Below are 15527 nucleotides of genomic sequence, written 5' to 3' on the forward strand. Positions count from 1 at the left end.
GGCTCCATGCTTACCACTTGACATTGAATCATGACTTTTGTCTTAACTTTTCTTCAAACTCTAGAATGTGGGACTCTGATTCAATTGGCAGAAACTTGTTCTGTTGGTTCAGTATTTTAGGAGACAATCTACTGCATATATTGGCAGTGCACAAATTGCATGTTGTTAGACACAACTTTCTACTTGAATCAGGACAATGGTCAGAAAGATCACATTGGTCAAGGGAGCAATTAGCCATTTATTTGTGTTAGTTTTCAGGTTTGGCAGGAAACAAGACCAGAATGAGATAAGGAGCTCAGGCCTTTATAGGGTGTGACTGGACTCTTGGACAAAGGAACAGAGCTGCTGTTTTCCTGGCCAGCTATTTTCATCTCTGGCTTATACAAGTGCTCCTAATGTGGTAAAAACAATATTGTAGCAAATGTTTGTTCCTTGAGGTACTTAGAGTTAGCATCCTAACAAGGAGTGTTTAGCTTTAAGCCAATCTCCTTTTGTCTTAACAATAACATTGTTAATGAAATAGAGGCAAGTAGTAAGGTTGGTCTCACCCTTTTTCAAATTAACATTATATCTGCCTCTGTGGGTAAAGATACTTTGTGTTGTTCTTACCTTCACTTATTCATCCAGCCAATCATTTAATATTATTGTCTCCTATTATCAATAGGGTTGATAAGTACATGATAGTAATATTAATACCCCCCACCATGTGCCCATGGCAGAGACTCAATTATTATTATTTTTATTCATCATCAAATTTTATTGATAGAATAATAGCTTGATATCAGTATGAATTCATAATTTTCTCTTTAATTAAATGGCTCACTTAAATCTGTTACTATAATTAATTGATGTTCAAATTGTCCTAGATTTTGACAGTTGAAAACTCTTCCAATTGGTTTCAGTATATTTATTTATGTATTAAAATAATTCTTTATTATTAAAAGTATTACACATGCCTCTTTTTTCCCCTCATTAACCCGCTGCGGCCTGCCCCTCTCCCCCAGGCCTTCAGCATCCTATTGTCAGTGTCCATGGGTTATGCATATATGTGTACAAGGAGACTCAATTATTAATCATCTTGTATTCTTTCTTGCCAAACCTTGATGCGACCCCACAATCCTTCTCAACATGGCATCCAAGCACAAGAGTAGAATTTGCTCCCAGGATAAAATCCACTGCCTTTCTTCTATAGGCTCTCCAGAGACAAAGCCTAGGAACTCACTTTCTAGTGCAGATGCAGGAATGCAACAAACAACTCCAGTTCAGAGAAACCCTGTGCTGTGACAGAGGAGTGGCTGCCTGACTTGAAGCGTGATGGATTTAGTTCCTTTCATGGCATGAGGGTGTCCAACGCGCTCGAATGCCTCGGATCACATTTTTTGTCCTGCCCGGTACAACTTGGCAGTATGTACTCATGCTTCAGTAGTTGTCACATAGGCCACAGCACGCTTGTGTACCAAGTCCCAGATGTGCTTTCAGTTTTATCAGTTTGCAAAATTTGTGTTTACCCCAATTGGATCTGGCAAAGTCTCTCAGGTAGGCTGCCGATCTTTTGCTGTAAATACAGAGGCCTGATGTAAATAATAGCAAAGAGGCAGAGCATGACATCATACTGTATTATTGTACTTTGTCTGTGTTTTGGTGCATGGGAGAATGTGGGCACGGCTGCGTTCATGGCAACCTTTACTCTGCCAGTCAGATGTGTAAGCGCATGAGCCATCCATTCACATGCTCAGTGCTGTGTTTCAAAAGAACCAGGTGTGTCTTTGTTTGGCTTAGCATTACATTTTATTTTCATTTCAAAGTGTGGAGGATCTGTTTCAGAGCTATAGCCATTAGTCTAATTTACTGATTTAAAAGCAGGTGTTAATTTAATATTCAAACTAGTATGCCTAGGAGACCCCGCATGGGGACATCTGAAAACATTTTGAGACAGTTCATTCTGGATTCTCTTAAGTGCACTAGATACAAAATGGAGCAATAGTCCTTTCACTTTGAGGATTTGTAATATAGATACCTAGAAGGGACCAATAATTAAGAGATTATTAACGTTTTCTCCAGAGAGTGTTGCCATGATGATTTTGCAATTCTTATTGTAAAGAAAGCAACTGATGTAAAATGGAAATGAACAGAATGAACAGAACAGAGAAGGAAAATAGCAGACAATGCTTTGTAGACAGCTCCAACTGGAGCCCAATTTCACCTCAAAACTGGGTCTTTCATTTGCATGTATTACATCAGGCAAAGTGGTCTTTTCTATGAAAAGACATCCCAGGACCAGAAGGGTCTTCTTGCTTTATATCTTTGTGGTGACCCAGGCCATCTATACTAATAAAAGGGTAATTGCTAATTAGACTGGACGTCTTCCGGACATCCTTCCGGACGTCCTTCTGGACAAAGCCACGGTGGCAGGGCTGAGGCAGAGGTGGGTTAGGAGTGATCAGGCAGGCAGAGTGGTTAGGGGTGATCAGGTAGGCAGATCAGCAGTTAGGAGTGATCAGGTAAGCAGATAGCCCCTTGCCGGGCTGGCCCCACCCCCAAGCAAAAGATTAGGGATAATCAGGCAGGCAGGCAGAGTGGCTAGGGTTGATCAGGTAGGCAGGCCAGTGGTTAGGGGTGATAGGTAGGCAGATGGCCCCGTGTAGGACTGGCTCTGCCCTCCAGCAGGCAGTTAGGGGTGATCAGGTAGGCAGGCAGAGTGGTTAGGGGCAATCAGGCAGAGTGGTTAGGGGTGATCAGGAAGGCAGGGGAGCAGTTAGGGGCAGCAGGCAGGCAGGCAGAGGGGTTAGGGCGATCAGGCAGGTAAGTGAGCAGTTAGGAGCCAGTGGTGCCAGATTGCAAGAGGAATCCTGGATTGGCGAGGGTGCAGTCCAGGCTGAGGAACACCCCCTCCGTGCATGAATTTCATGCACTGGGCCTCTAGTCCTAGCTAATAAAAGAGAAACATGGTAATTAGTGTACGACCGCTACCCTTCCCATTGGCTAATCAGGGCAATATGCAAATTAACTGCCAGCCAAGATGGCGGCCGGCAGCCAGGCAGCTGGAAGCTAACATGAGGCTCGCTTGCTTCAGTGACGGAGGACTCCAACGTTCCCCGCCTGCCTTGCCGGCCTCTGAGTTTGCAGTTTAAGAAACATTGTAACAAATATAGAAGCTAAACAAAACCCCAGAAACCAGCTTTCAGCTGGCCGGGATCTCAGAGCTGGAGTTGATACAGTGTCTCGATTATAGAACCTAAACAAACCAGATACCTGCTTTCAGCAGCAGAGGCCTCAGAGCTGGAGCCAGAGCTAAAGCTGGCCCAGAATAAAAAAGAAAAAAAAAGAAAAAAAGGAGCGGTTGGGAGCTTCAGTCACCCACCAGCCTGAAAATAGCCCTCAGCCCCTCACCTAGACTGGCCAGGCACCCCAGTGGGAACCCCCACCCTGAAGGGTGTGTGACCAGCTGCAAACAGCCATCATCCCCTCACCCAGGCTGGCCAGGCACCCCAGTGGGGACCCCCACCCTGAAGGGTGTGTGACCAGCTGCAAACAGCCATCATCCTCTCACCCAGGCTGGCCAGGCACCCCAGTGGGGACCCCCACCCTGATCCAGGACACCCTTCAGGGCAAACCAGCTGGCCTCCACCCATGCACCAGGCCAATATCCTATATAGTAAAAGGGTAATATGCCTCCCAGCACCGGGATCAGCGGAGCTGCGAGGCCTCCAGGCACCGGGATCAGCGTGATGGGGGCAGCGCCCAAACCCCCTGATCGCCCTGCGGCTCTGTGTGTGACAGGGGGTGGGGCCACAACCTCCCTATCCGCCCTGCTCTGTTCGTGACAGGGGAAGGTGCCCCAACCCCCTGATCAGCCCTGCTCTGTGCCTGATAAGGGGGAGCTCCCCAACTCCCTGATCGCTCTGCGGCTCTGTGTGTGACAGGGTGCGGTGCCCCAACCCCCTGATCGGCCCTGCTGTGTGACAGGGTGTGGCTCCCCAACCCCCCCCACGGGCCCTGCTCTGTGTGTGATGGGGTAGAGCCATAACCTCCCCATCGGCCCTGCCCTGAGTGTGACAGTGGCGGCACCCCAACCCCCCAATCGGCCCTGCTCTGTGGGTGATAGAGGGCGGCGCCCCAACCCCCTGATCAGCCCTGCTCTGTGCGTGACAGGGGGGAGCTCCCCACGCCCCTGATTGGCCCTGCTCTGTGTGTGACAGGGGGCAGCACCCCAACCCCCTGATTGACCCTGCTCTGTGCGTGACAGGGGGTGGTGCCGCAACCTCCCCATCAACCCTGCCTTGAGTGTGACAGGGGGCGGTGCCCAACCCCCCAATCGGCCCTACACAGAGTGTGACTGAGGGTGGCATCGCAACCTCCGGATTCGCCCTGCTCTGTGCATGACAGGGGGCGGCGCCCCAACTCCCCAATCAGCCCTGCTCTTAGCCCAACCAGGGGCTGCACCTAGAGATTGGGCCTGCCCTCTGCCACATGGGAGCAGGCCTAAGCCAGCAGGTCATTATCTCCCAAGGGCTCCCAGACTGTGAGAGGGCACAGGCCGGGCTGAGGGATCCCTCCTCCCCCCCGAGTGCACAAATTTTTGTGCACCGGGCCTCTAGTCCTATATAATAAAAGGCTAATATGCAAATTGACCGAATGGCAGAGCAACTGGTTGCTATGATGGGCACTGACCACCAGGGGGCAGACGCTCAACACAGGAGCTTTCCCCTGGTGGTTAGTGTGCTCCCATAGGGGCAGCACCTCTCAGCCAGAAGCCCTGAGGCGGGCTCACAGCTGGTGAATGCAGTGGTGGTGGGAGCTTCTCCCGTCTCTGAGGCAGTGCTAAGGATGTCCTACTGCTGGCTTAAGCCATGGAGAGCAGGGCTAAGCCAGCAGTCGGACATCCCCCGAGGGCTCCCGGACTGCGAGAGGGGGCAGGCCCGGCTGAGGGATTATCCTCCCAGTGCATGAATTACATGTACCAGGCCTCTAGTTAATAATAAATAATGCAGATATAGGTAGGTCAAGAAGAGAAGTGATATTATCAGAGCGATTATCTTAGAATACAAAGGATGACATGTAGACCGGGAGTGTGCTGTTTTGATAGAAATTGAGCTATTGATCAATAAAATGTGCATTTAAAATAATTTACCTATATCATCCTGGTACCCACAGAAGTACATGTTTTTAAAATAATTATCCTAAATTGTGGGTACAATTTTCAAGTATTTTTCCCATTAATGTATATTAACTGAATTCATTATCAAAGCTCTTGTCTCCTAACCATTTAGTTTGAGTCCTAAGCAACAAATTTAATTAGGTAATTCAAGCAAGATTCTGTACCCATACCACATACCTGAATTTGGACTTGTAAGAATCTGATTGTGATACAAACTCAAGTGAGAAATATTTCGAAGTCACTGCTTCGTTATGTAATAGTAGTGAGGTGATACAGTACCTTTCATTGAGGACCTCGCCTGCCTTCGTAATACTGTGACAGCACAACAGGTGAGTGGGGGTCAGTGCTGCCATTCTGAGTCCAAAGGCAGTGAGTGATTTGCTGGAAAATCAAACTGGCACCTGCAGGACACATTCCCAAGGATTCAGTTTCCACTGAAGTTGAGATCTGGAATTTGTATATCATTTCCTAAGATTGAGGCTCTTCTTACTCCCCAGCGTCCAGTGGGAGTCAGTGACCCAATAATCTACATCAGTGGTTCTCAACCGTGGCTGCACATTAGAATCACCTGGGAATCTTTTTTAAAATCCTGATTTCTGGGCCTCATCCTCCGGAAATTCTGTTTCTTTGTTACTAATGTTGTGGCCCCACCCCATAACCATCCTCTGGAGGATGAGGCCCAGAAATCAGGATTTTAAAAAGATTCCCAGGTGATTCTAATGTGCAGCCAAGGTTGAGAACCACTGATCTACATTGTTAACAAGCGCCACCCCTTCCCTCCAGGTGACCCTGAAGTCTGGACCACGCTATCAGAATGACTGATCCAGATTTTTAAAACCATCTCCAGCGGTTCTCAACCTGTGGGTCGCGACCCCTTTTGGGGTCAAACGACCCTTTCACAGGGGTCGCCTAAATACATCCTGCATATCAGATATTTACATTACGATTCACAACAGTAGCAAAATTACAGTTATGAAGTAGCAACGAAAATAATTTTATGGTAAGGGGTCACCACAACATGAGGAACTGTATTAAAGGGTCGCGGCGTTAGGAAGGTTGAGAACCACTCCAAACTCCTCATTTTACAAAGGCTCCACAAAGGTAAATGACTTGATTAAGGTCTGGTAGCTAATTGGAAGATCTGCTCTTACCGCCCCCTCCACCCTCCACCTCCACCCCCTCCGCCCTCCACCCAGGACACAGAAATCCAGGAATGTTAGAACAGTTTCTCGTTGAAGGTAACCAGAAAAGCTTATTGCGGTGAGTTTGTGGCATTCCACCAATCTCCCCACCCCACCCGAGCCTCCCCCGGTCGCAAACCTGTATTCTGAGTTAGCTTCCCACTTAGACCATCTCTGATGCTCCAAAACATGGAAAGAAAGTTGCCAGCCCCCGGCTGCCGCGGGGCGTGCGGGGGGAGGCGGGCTGCTCCGCCCCCGGCGCTGGCGGGCGGGCTCCACACTGGCCGCCGAGCGGCGAGCGCGGGACTCGGCGGCCCAGGGCGGGCGGGGAAGACGCGGGGCGTGGTCTGCAGCTTTCCGAGCGCTCGGGAGCGGAGCGCGCCCCGCGGTGCCCCGAGCCTCCGGCTGGACCGAAAGAGCGTGGAGGAGACCGAGCAAAAGGGGCGATCGAGGGAGCCAGGCCGGTAGGGCGCCAACCTGGGCTGGCCCCAGCCCGCGCCCTCGCGGGGCAGCAGCGGGTGAGCGCGGCCGCGGGGCCCCCGCATCCCGTGGCGCCCGGGAGGGAGCGGGCTGCGGTGGGGCGGGAGGAACCGCCGGAGGGAGGGGAAGGGGCGGGGGCGAGGGAAGGAAGGTCCCCGAGCCGGGGGCGGGGGCGGCGAGGGACGGGAACCGGCCGGATGCCCGGGTCCGAGCCCGGCCACGGGAAACTTCGCCCGGGTGGGGAGAGCGGGGTGCGTGGAGGGCGCCGCAAACTTGTCAGCGGGCGGGGCGCTCCGGGATCGGAGCGAGCGCCGGCGGGTGGCGTTGGTCTCCCCGGCTTCTTTGTGTCACCTCCCGGCCCCAGCCCGCCGGTCCGCGGGGTTGGGGAAGGGGGCTGCGCCGGGCGCTCGCCCCTGGTCCTCCCGGTCGCCCCGGTCGGGCCCAGGCCCCGGCGCCCGGGTCCGCTGATTGTTCCCGTCCCCCGCGTCACGCCTGGGCGGGAAAGATTTTGAACGCCGCGTGAGAGCGCCCGGAGCCCAGAGCCGCGGCGCAGATTTGGCCAAATCGTGGGCGGCGCGAGGCTCGCCCCTGGGACCCGCGGACCGGCGGGCGGGGCGCACCCGGCTGGAGAGGGCGCGGGACCCGCGGCGGGCCCGGCAGCCGAGCGCTCGGACGGCTGGGTGGCTCGGATTCTAATTCCATTTTGATTGCTTGGGGTCTTTGTTGTCTGAAATTGCCTTGAGGGTCTGACGGTAGCACCTTCTCCTCCTCAGGTTATTTTCGTAATGGTGGAAAAAAAAAAAAGAAAAAAAAGCGGGCGGCGGGGAACTTGCGGGGAATCAGTGCTGCTCGCAACCGCAGCACGAGTCCCCTCGTTTGAGGGAGGTTGGGAGGTTGGGGAGTCCGGGCAGCATTGGCCTTTGTGCGCGCCTGTTATTTCCGAAAGTTGTTGTCTGCCCCTCCCCTAGTGGCGGGGAGCGTCGGAGCGCGCTGCCAGCAGGCACGGTTGTGCACAAGCGCCAGCAAGCCCCAGCCAAACCGAGCAGGTTCTTTCTGGCCGCTCAAAACTTTGGCGTCAGTCTTTTCTTTTTAAAAGTTTGTGTGATTTCAGGCAACTTTCATATGTTTTTTCTAAGACTGTCCTTAGCTCCGGGGTCTCCCTTGCCGATGTGAAGTGGTGTGAAGATGTGTCCAGGAAAGGCTGGACCACGATGAGGGGTGGGGATTACAATTGGTTACCTCTGGGGTCGCCGCCGTTGAGGCCGTGTCAACTCCAGGGAGAGTGTTCGCGATTATGAGATGGGACATTCGATGTGTTTTTAAACTTTAATGCATAACTCCTTGAGGTTTTTTTCTGGAACACTCTGCTGAGACTCCCAAGGGCCTTATTCCCGCCCACCCACACCTAGGGTGAAGGGAACAGGTGTAACTGATCTTTATTAAGTTTTTTTTCATAGTGAAGCCTGGATAAGCCAAATAAGTTTAAAAAAAGAAAGGAAAGAAAAAGGAAATTCTTAGTTCTTTATGCACATGTTTGAATTAAGGATCCTTATTGGGATTCAACAAGAGTCAGAATCAAACCACACTTTGAGTCAGCTTGGTCTTGTACATGAAGATTGTTTTTTTAAATTTTTTATTATTAGTTAAGGTATTACAAATGTGTCCTCATCCCCCCCATTAACCCCCCCCCCCCCCGCCCCGCAATGAAGATTGTTTTATTAAAAAGTCAGGTGAATAAGTTTACCCAGTTAAACATTTTACAAGCATTTCAGTGCGTTAGTATTCTCTGTGTTTGCTGGATATTGCAGTCTGTTTAGAGAACTGAGTCACAAGGGTATTATTCTTGGTAGCATAAGGTGAAAGTTTAATGCAAAGCTCAGAAGTGGAATCAGTTGTGTCTTAATAAGTAAGGTACAGGGTGAAAGCAATTGATTCATTTGTCATTACTCATATGTTTTAAATACAGATTTTCAATAACTTCACAAAATTACTTGTTCATTTACTCAAACAAGCTTTTACCATATGCCTTCCACTGTGCTGGACTCTGGGGTGCCAGATGATAATACCATTTATGGAATGCTTATTTTGTACCAGTAAACATGTTACATTCATCTAGTAAATATTTACTGAGGGTCTGCAACGTGCTAGCTGCTGGAGTTTAACGCACAGGAGGGCTGTGGTTCCTATGCTTATCTAGTGGGTAGTCGGGCAGGACATAAAAAGCATTACCAAGCTAATCACAGGTTTCAGAATGTAAATCAGATCTCAGTGGCTTCCCGTCCCTTCTGAGTGGAAGTGGCCCCCAGAGTTTACCCCAATCTGGTCCTCCTCAGTCCCCCATCCTGTCACCTTTTTAATCTTATCTGCTGCTCTTCTTTCTCATACTTTCACAGCCAAACTAGCTTCTTTGCTGTTTGAGGACCTTTGGACTGGCTGTTTCCTCTGCCTGTAATACCCCCTGTCTAGCCCCCATAGCTGTATTGTTCTCTCTGACCTCCTTCACTTTTTTAAAAAAATATATTTTATTGTTTTTTTACAGAGAGGAAGGAAGAGGGATAGAGAGTTAGAAACATCGATGAGAGAGAAACATCGATCAGCTGCCTCCTGCACACCTCCTACCGGGGATGTGCCCGCAACCAAGGTACATGCTCTTGACCGGAATCAAACCTGGGACCCTTCGGTCCGCAGGCTGACGCTCTGTCCACTGAGCCAATCCAGTCAGGGCCTCCTTCACTTCTTTACTCAAATCTTATTCTCAGCGAGGCTTCACTAAACCCAGGATTTAAAATCACCCCTCCACCCACGCCACTTTTGCAACTCCCATTCCCCCTTTCACAAGTTCTTTTTTTTTTCTTTCTCCACAGCATTTGTGACCATCTAACTAGTGCACTCCATATTTTACTCCTTTGTTTATGGCCTGTCTTCCCCCACTAGATTGCCTACTCCATCAGTGCTGTTGTAATCACCGTTGTATCCTCAGAATCTAGAACAGGGCCCGGTGTACAGTAGGTCCTTCAGAACTATTTGTTGAATGGATTTTGTTTGGTGGAAAGAAGGGAGCAACAGGATGCTGAGACACAGAGTAACCAGAGGTCCCTAAGTTAGTAGTAAGAAGGCTACTCGTGGAGGTGCGTGGATTTATTGGAGCTGAGGAATGGTCCTTGTGGCTGGGTACTGACAGCTGGCAGGAGAGGACTCCGTGAAGGTAGAGTGGTAATCAGGTGAAAGATGCAGGGCCTGAGTCCTCATATATGCCCTATTAGCGCTATATTGTAGTTTACAAAACTGGACATCAAGGAGATTAAGTAACTTTCTGAGGTTACACAGTAGGTGAATAGCACAGCTTAGGATAGGGAGCCAGGCTCTCAGACTTCAAAGCACCCACATTTGACCACATTGTAACATCAGAAGACACAGTCCCTATTCGGATGGAGCTGTTCATCCAGTATTCTAGCGGGCAGCTAAGCCATTGAGGTACTGGTGTGCCCGTGGCATGCTAGAAAAATGTATTCTTCGGGGGCTATGGTGTGAGGGGAGCACCTGATTCCACCTGGGAGTGGGGCGGGCCAAATTGGAAAAACAAAATAATAGTAATAATGGTCGTTATGAGATATTTCAGGTTGGCTGCATTTTAACAAAGAAGTGATGTTAATGTTAAATGCCTGTTCTTCGGGGCTTCACTGTGTTCATTTTTTTCCCCTTGGTTCATACCTATGTCATATGCCCCTTTTCCTCCTTTTACCAAATAAAGGATTGTGTCTGAAATAGTGTAAAATCATGAATGCTTAAAGCCTGTAATCCTTCATAAATTGCAGATTATGTTTGCCCCCCCCCCCCCATGATGAAAAAGATCATCTATTCTCTGACAGATAATTTAAATATCTGCATGCATTAGGTAGCCTAGGCCAGTGGTCGGCAAACTCATTAGTCAACAGAGCCAAATATCAGCAGTACAACGATTGAAATTTCTTTTGAGAGCCAAATTTTTTAAACTTAAACTATATAGGTAGGTACATTGTTATTAACTTAATTAGGGTACTCCTAAGGCTTAGGAAGAGCCACACTCAAGGGGCCAAGGAGCTGCTTGTGGCTCGAGAGCCGCAGTTTGCCTAGGCTAACTGCTATGTAACAAACAGTCCTGAAGTTGGTTATATGAGTGTATGTGTCACCCACCCAATAGTCCATCACTGATGTTTCTGGTAGGATTGCTCTCCTGGGCAGCTCCAAGCAGTGACTCAGGGACTATGTTCCTTCCATGTTGTGGCCCCTCCACAAGGATTTTTTTCCTGAGTGTACATGTTAATTCTGGGGGCTGGGAAGCCCAAGATCAAGATGCTGGCAGGTTTGGTTCTGGGGGGACTGTCTTCTTGGCTTGCAGACGGCCACCTTCTCTCTGTGTCCTCACATGGCAGGGAGAATGTTCTTCCTTTTTGATTGTAATCTTAAATTGTCTACACTTTGCAGTTTTGGGTGATCATTTTAAAAACAGCTCTGTTGAGTATAATTGACATACGGTAGTCTGTACACATTTACAGTGTAAAATTGTCCTTTTTTTTTTTTTTTTTACATATGTAGACCTGTAAAACCATTTCTTCCTCTGGTGTCTCCCTCCACCCTTATTCCCCTTCTCCAGATAACTAGAGACAGCTCTCTGACCCTATGGATTAGTTTGCATTTTTAGAATTTTATATAAATGGTTCTCTTTTTTTGTCCGGCTTCTTGCAATGAGTGCTTATTTATCATCCATATATCTTCTTTGTTCAAGTTCCTGTTTACATTTCTTGGCCCATTTTTAAAAAAATAGAGTTGGTTGCTTTCTCTTTATTGAGTTTTGAGATTTTATATTTTCTGGATACAAGTCCTTTATCAGATACATAATTTGCAAATATTTACTTTCAATCTATTGCTTGTCTTACATTGCTCATCTTACATGCTCTTAACAGTATCTTTGATGGTCAGAAGTTTTAAATTTTAATTAAGTTCAGTTTATCAATTTAATCTTTTAGAATTGTACTTTTGGTGTTGTACCAAAGAAATCTTTGCCTAATTCAAGGTCATAAAGATCCCCCTCCCCCCAACTATTTTCTATTTAATTGATTTTCACTCTGATCCTTATTATTTTTTTCTTCTGCTTAGTTTGGGTTTAATTTGCCTTTTTTCTAGTTTCTTTAGGTCATTGACTTGTGACCTTTTTTCTTTTCTGATGTAAGTGTTTCGTCCTGTAAATTTCTTCCTAAGTACTGCTTTATTGACAGCTCACAAATTTTGATCTGATGTGATTTCATTTCAAAATACTTGCCTTGAGAAAGCCAGCTGTCTAGTAAGAGAAAGCCCACAAGCAGAGGAACATGCACTCCAATGTGGTAATTTGTCATCTCTACAATGGAGACTCGAACAGGGCGGTGGGAGAAAGCTTAGAGCAGTGGTTCTCAAAAAGTGCCCGCCTAGGACCAGCAGCATCAAACCTACTGAATCGGAACCTTGAGGGTGGGGCCCAGCAACCTGTGTTTAACAAGCTTTCCAAGTGATTCTGATGCACACGCAAGGCTGTGAAACCACCAGCATGGAGGTTAGATCATCTCTGAGATTTTCCCCCCCCAGCTCCTAAATTCTATGAGTACCGGTAAGAAATGTGCTCCATTGTACTGTTGAACAAGTCCAGAAAGAGTCTGGAGTCTTTGGCTAGAAATAAATGATAAAGATTTATTCAAGGGTCTTAGGGTTTGCAAACCCTAGAAACACAACTAGGCAAAACCCCAAATGTATTCTCAAGAAGAAAGAAAAGCTAGGAGTTCTTATAGTAAGAAGTACATCTGTGAGATGAACCAGTTCTGTATTCTTAGCCTCCGGATTGGTCCAGGATGGTAACTCAGCTCATCACAGGTATGGATCGTGATGCCAGATGGCCTGGGTACCTGAGCATTGTTTCCTTAGTCTTTCAGGGGGGTAGTCAGAGGGTTATCTGGAGGTTTGGTAAATATCCAGGTATTGATGCAGGACTGGGAAGTTCAAAAGTTTAAGTTCCCAGGCTAGTCAAAGCAAGAAGAGAATCCTTTCCTCACACCTCCACCTACTTGATTTTAATAATTTAGCAACTTGACTATAGTGACTCCATTTACTCTGTCCCTCCGTGCTTTAGGGGCAGTGCTGGCACTAATGAAGTGTCAGGTAAAACATGAATTGCTGTGTGGGGGAAATAGACATGGGTAAAGTTACACCTCACACTGGAGAAATAGTAAATTAGATTTTAAAAATGTTTATTATGAAAAATTTTAATATATTCTAAAGCAGATATAATAGTGAAATGAACTTCTGTGTAAACATTACCTAGTATTAATAATGATCAAATCCTGCTGATTTGGTTTTACCTACACCCTCACCTATCCCTGCATACTGGATTATTATTATTATTTTTAAATTAAAAAAATATTTTTATTGATTTCAGAGAGAAAGGGAGAGGGAGAGAGAGAGAGAAACATCAATGATGGGAGAGAATTATTGATTGGCTACCTCCTGCCCACCCCCCACTGGGGATGGAGCCTGCAACTTGGGCATGTACCTTTGACTGGAATCAACCTAGGACCCTTCAGTCTGCAGGCTGACGCTCTATCCACTTAGCCAAACCAGCTAGGGCTGCATGCTGGATTATTTTGAAGCAAATTCCATACATCATATAATTTCATTAATCAATAGATTTTAAATTATTTGAGCTATTAAGGTGCTAAAGATGAATTTGAAACGGAATCACATAGCTTTTTTTATGGTAACATAACAAATTATAAAGCTTACCTGGAGTTTATTTACACAAAAGATAAGTAAAACAAAACAGTAAAATTCATTAAAAATAAATATACTGATTATAACAGTAAAAACATTTTATCAAAACATTTTATGTACCATCATCATGATAGCAATATATACATTATACTTATAGATAATATTCTAGGCTAGTAAGAAAGAATATACACCCATACACTGCCAAAATTGGAATACTGTGCCGGAACGAGGGGCCTGAAAGGAGAAAGTTAAATTAGAAAGGCAAATTAGCAAATTGGGAAGGAAGATGTTATAAGAAGTTTTTGCAGTTTTCTGGGCCAATTTTAATGCATTAAAAATTTACATTATAAATTCTCATTCATTTCAGCAATTATGTTGCCTCATTTGGAAAGAAAAGGTGTTTAACATTTAGGGAGGAACAATACATCTTTAAAAAAAAAATCTCAGCATTCTGCACAGTATTTTCATCAAGATTAGAGATGACCTGTTTAGTTAGAACTCAGGCTATCAGAGAGTTCATCATGTTTGGAGGAAGGGGGCAGAATTAATTCACACAGACATGTTTTCTCCCGCTCTGTCTTTGGAGTACAAGTTATGCTATCCTGAGGAGAAACTGATTGTATTATGACTAAAATGTTCACTTTTGGCTCTGTCTGACCCATTAATTAATGGGTCATACCATAGATGTTAGATAATTTTCATTTAAAAAATGCTAATTACTTAGAAGTAATTTTTACCTTAAGTGTAAATTGCAACAAAAGAAGTAAAGCTGAGCCCTGGCTGGCTTGTCCTGTATACCGAAAGGTCATAGGTTCAATTCCTGGTCAAGGCACATAGCCAGGTTTTGGGTTTGCTCTTGTCGGGGAGCGTATGGGAGCAAACTGAATGATGTTTCTCTCTCACATTGATGTTTCTCTCTCTCTCTCTTCCCTCTCCCTCCCTCCTTTCCTCTCTCCTTCCCTACCTCTCTAAGAAAAAAAAGGTGTACATAAATCTTCAAATGTTATTAAATATTTTTAAAAAGAAGTAAAGCTGAAATAAGTCAGACAGAGAAAGATAAATACCTATAATTTCATTTATATGTGGAACCTAAAAACTAAAATAAAGTAGAAAGAAACTCAGAGATGAAGTTAACAAACTGATGGTTGCCAGATGGGAGGGGAATTGGGGGCTGGGTGAACAGGTGATGGGATTAAAAGTACAAATTGGCAGTTACTAACACAGGCACGGTAATGTGAAGTACAGCATAGGGACTAGAGTCAATAATCCTGTAATAGCTATGTATGGTGCCAGGTGGGTACTAGACTTATGGGGGAGGGGGAACCACTTCATAATTTATATAAATGTCTAACCACTATGCTGTATACCTGAAACTAATATAATATTGTATGTCAACTGTAGTTGAAAATTAAAAATAAATAAAGCTGTTCAAGACTGTTCCACATGCTTCCAAAAGAAATAAACAACCCACAGCTCAAATGCATCTAAGCTGTTAGTACTGTGATAGGCTGTAGTCAGTGTATGATGAGATTTTTTGATAGGATAATGCATGCTAGAGCTTTTAGTTCAAAAATTGGAGCTAGCTATTCAGAAAAAAAATTTTTTTAAAGGGGAAGGACTATTATAAATTCTGTTTATAAAAGAGTTAAAGGTGTGTTCATACTTGTACGTTAACAGAAAAAGATGACTAGCATTCTCTTGCTTGAATAGCCCTTGTAGTCACTCATTTGATGACACTGAGTCAGAATTTTTTCTCTGTTAATGGACTTGTGTTTAAAAGAAAGTCTGTTACCTTTGTACTTTTTTCATTATAACAAGCTGCAACTCAGCTGGGTAATAATTACTTTTATAAATAGTGTTTAGTCCAGAACTGACTTTATATCCTTTCGAGCCCAATGAAAGGAAACCCCCAAATGCTTATAACCACAGGC

The 15527-nt window shown here is 46.0% G+C and overlaps 1 protein-coding gene and 1 long non-coding RNA gene across 14 annotated transcripts in view; one reads left to right on the plus strand and one right to left on the minus strand.

Moving 5' to 3' along the window:
- On the minus strand, positions 1-6660 carry LOC118656387. The gene is made up of 3 exons (XR_004967597.1): positions 6479-6660; positions 5438-5559; positions 1-1555 (listed from the first exon to the last, which is right to left on the minus strand). It is a non-coding gene; the product is annotated as an uncharacterized LOC118656387 (long non-coding RNA).
- Positions 6661-6685: 25 nt separating this feature from the next.
- SYNE2 (spectrin repeat containing nuclear envelope protein 2) overlaps positions 6686-15527 on the plus strand; it is a 301595-nt gene continuing 292753 nt past the window's right edge. For 11 of the 13 annotated variants that reach the window (XR_004967589.1, XM_036309545.1, XM_036309573.1 and 8 more), the window contains exon 1: positions 6726-6857. The gene's annotated coding sequence lies outside the window, so the exon portion shown is untranslated. Of the gene's footprint in view, positions 6858-15527 lie in introns of all 13 variants that reach the window. The other 2 variants (XM_036309562.1, XM_036309555.1) reach the window with 2 other exon arrangements.

The sequence above is a fragment of the Myotis myotis genome, unplaced genomic scaffold (assembly GCF_014108235.1).
Source record: "Myotis myotis isolate mMyoMyo1 unplaced genomic scaffold, mMyoMyo1.p scaffold_m19_p_1, whole genome shotgun sequence".
NCBI classification, from domain to species: Eukaryota; Metazoa; Chordata; class Mammalia; order Chiroptera; family Vespertilionidae; genus Myotis; species Myotis myotis.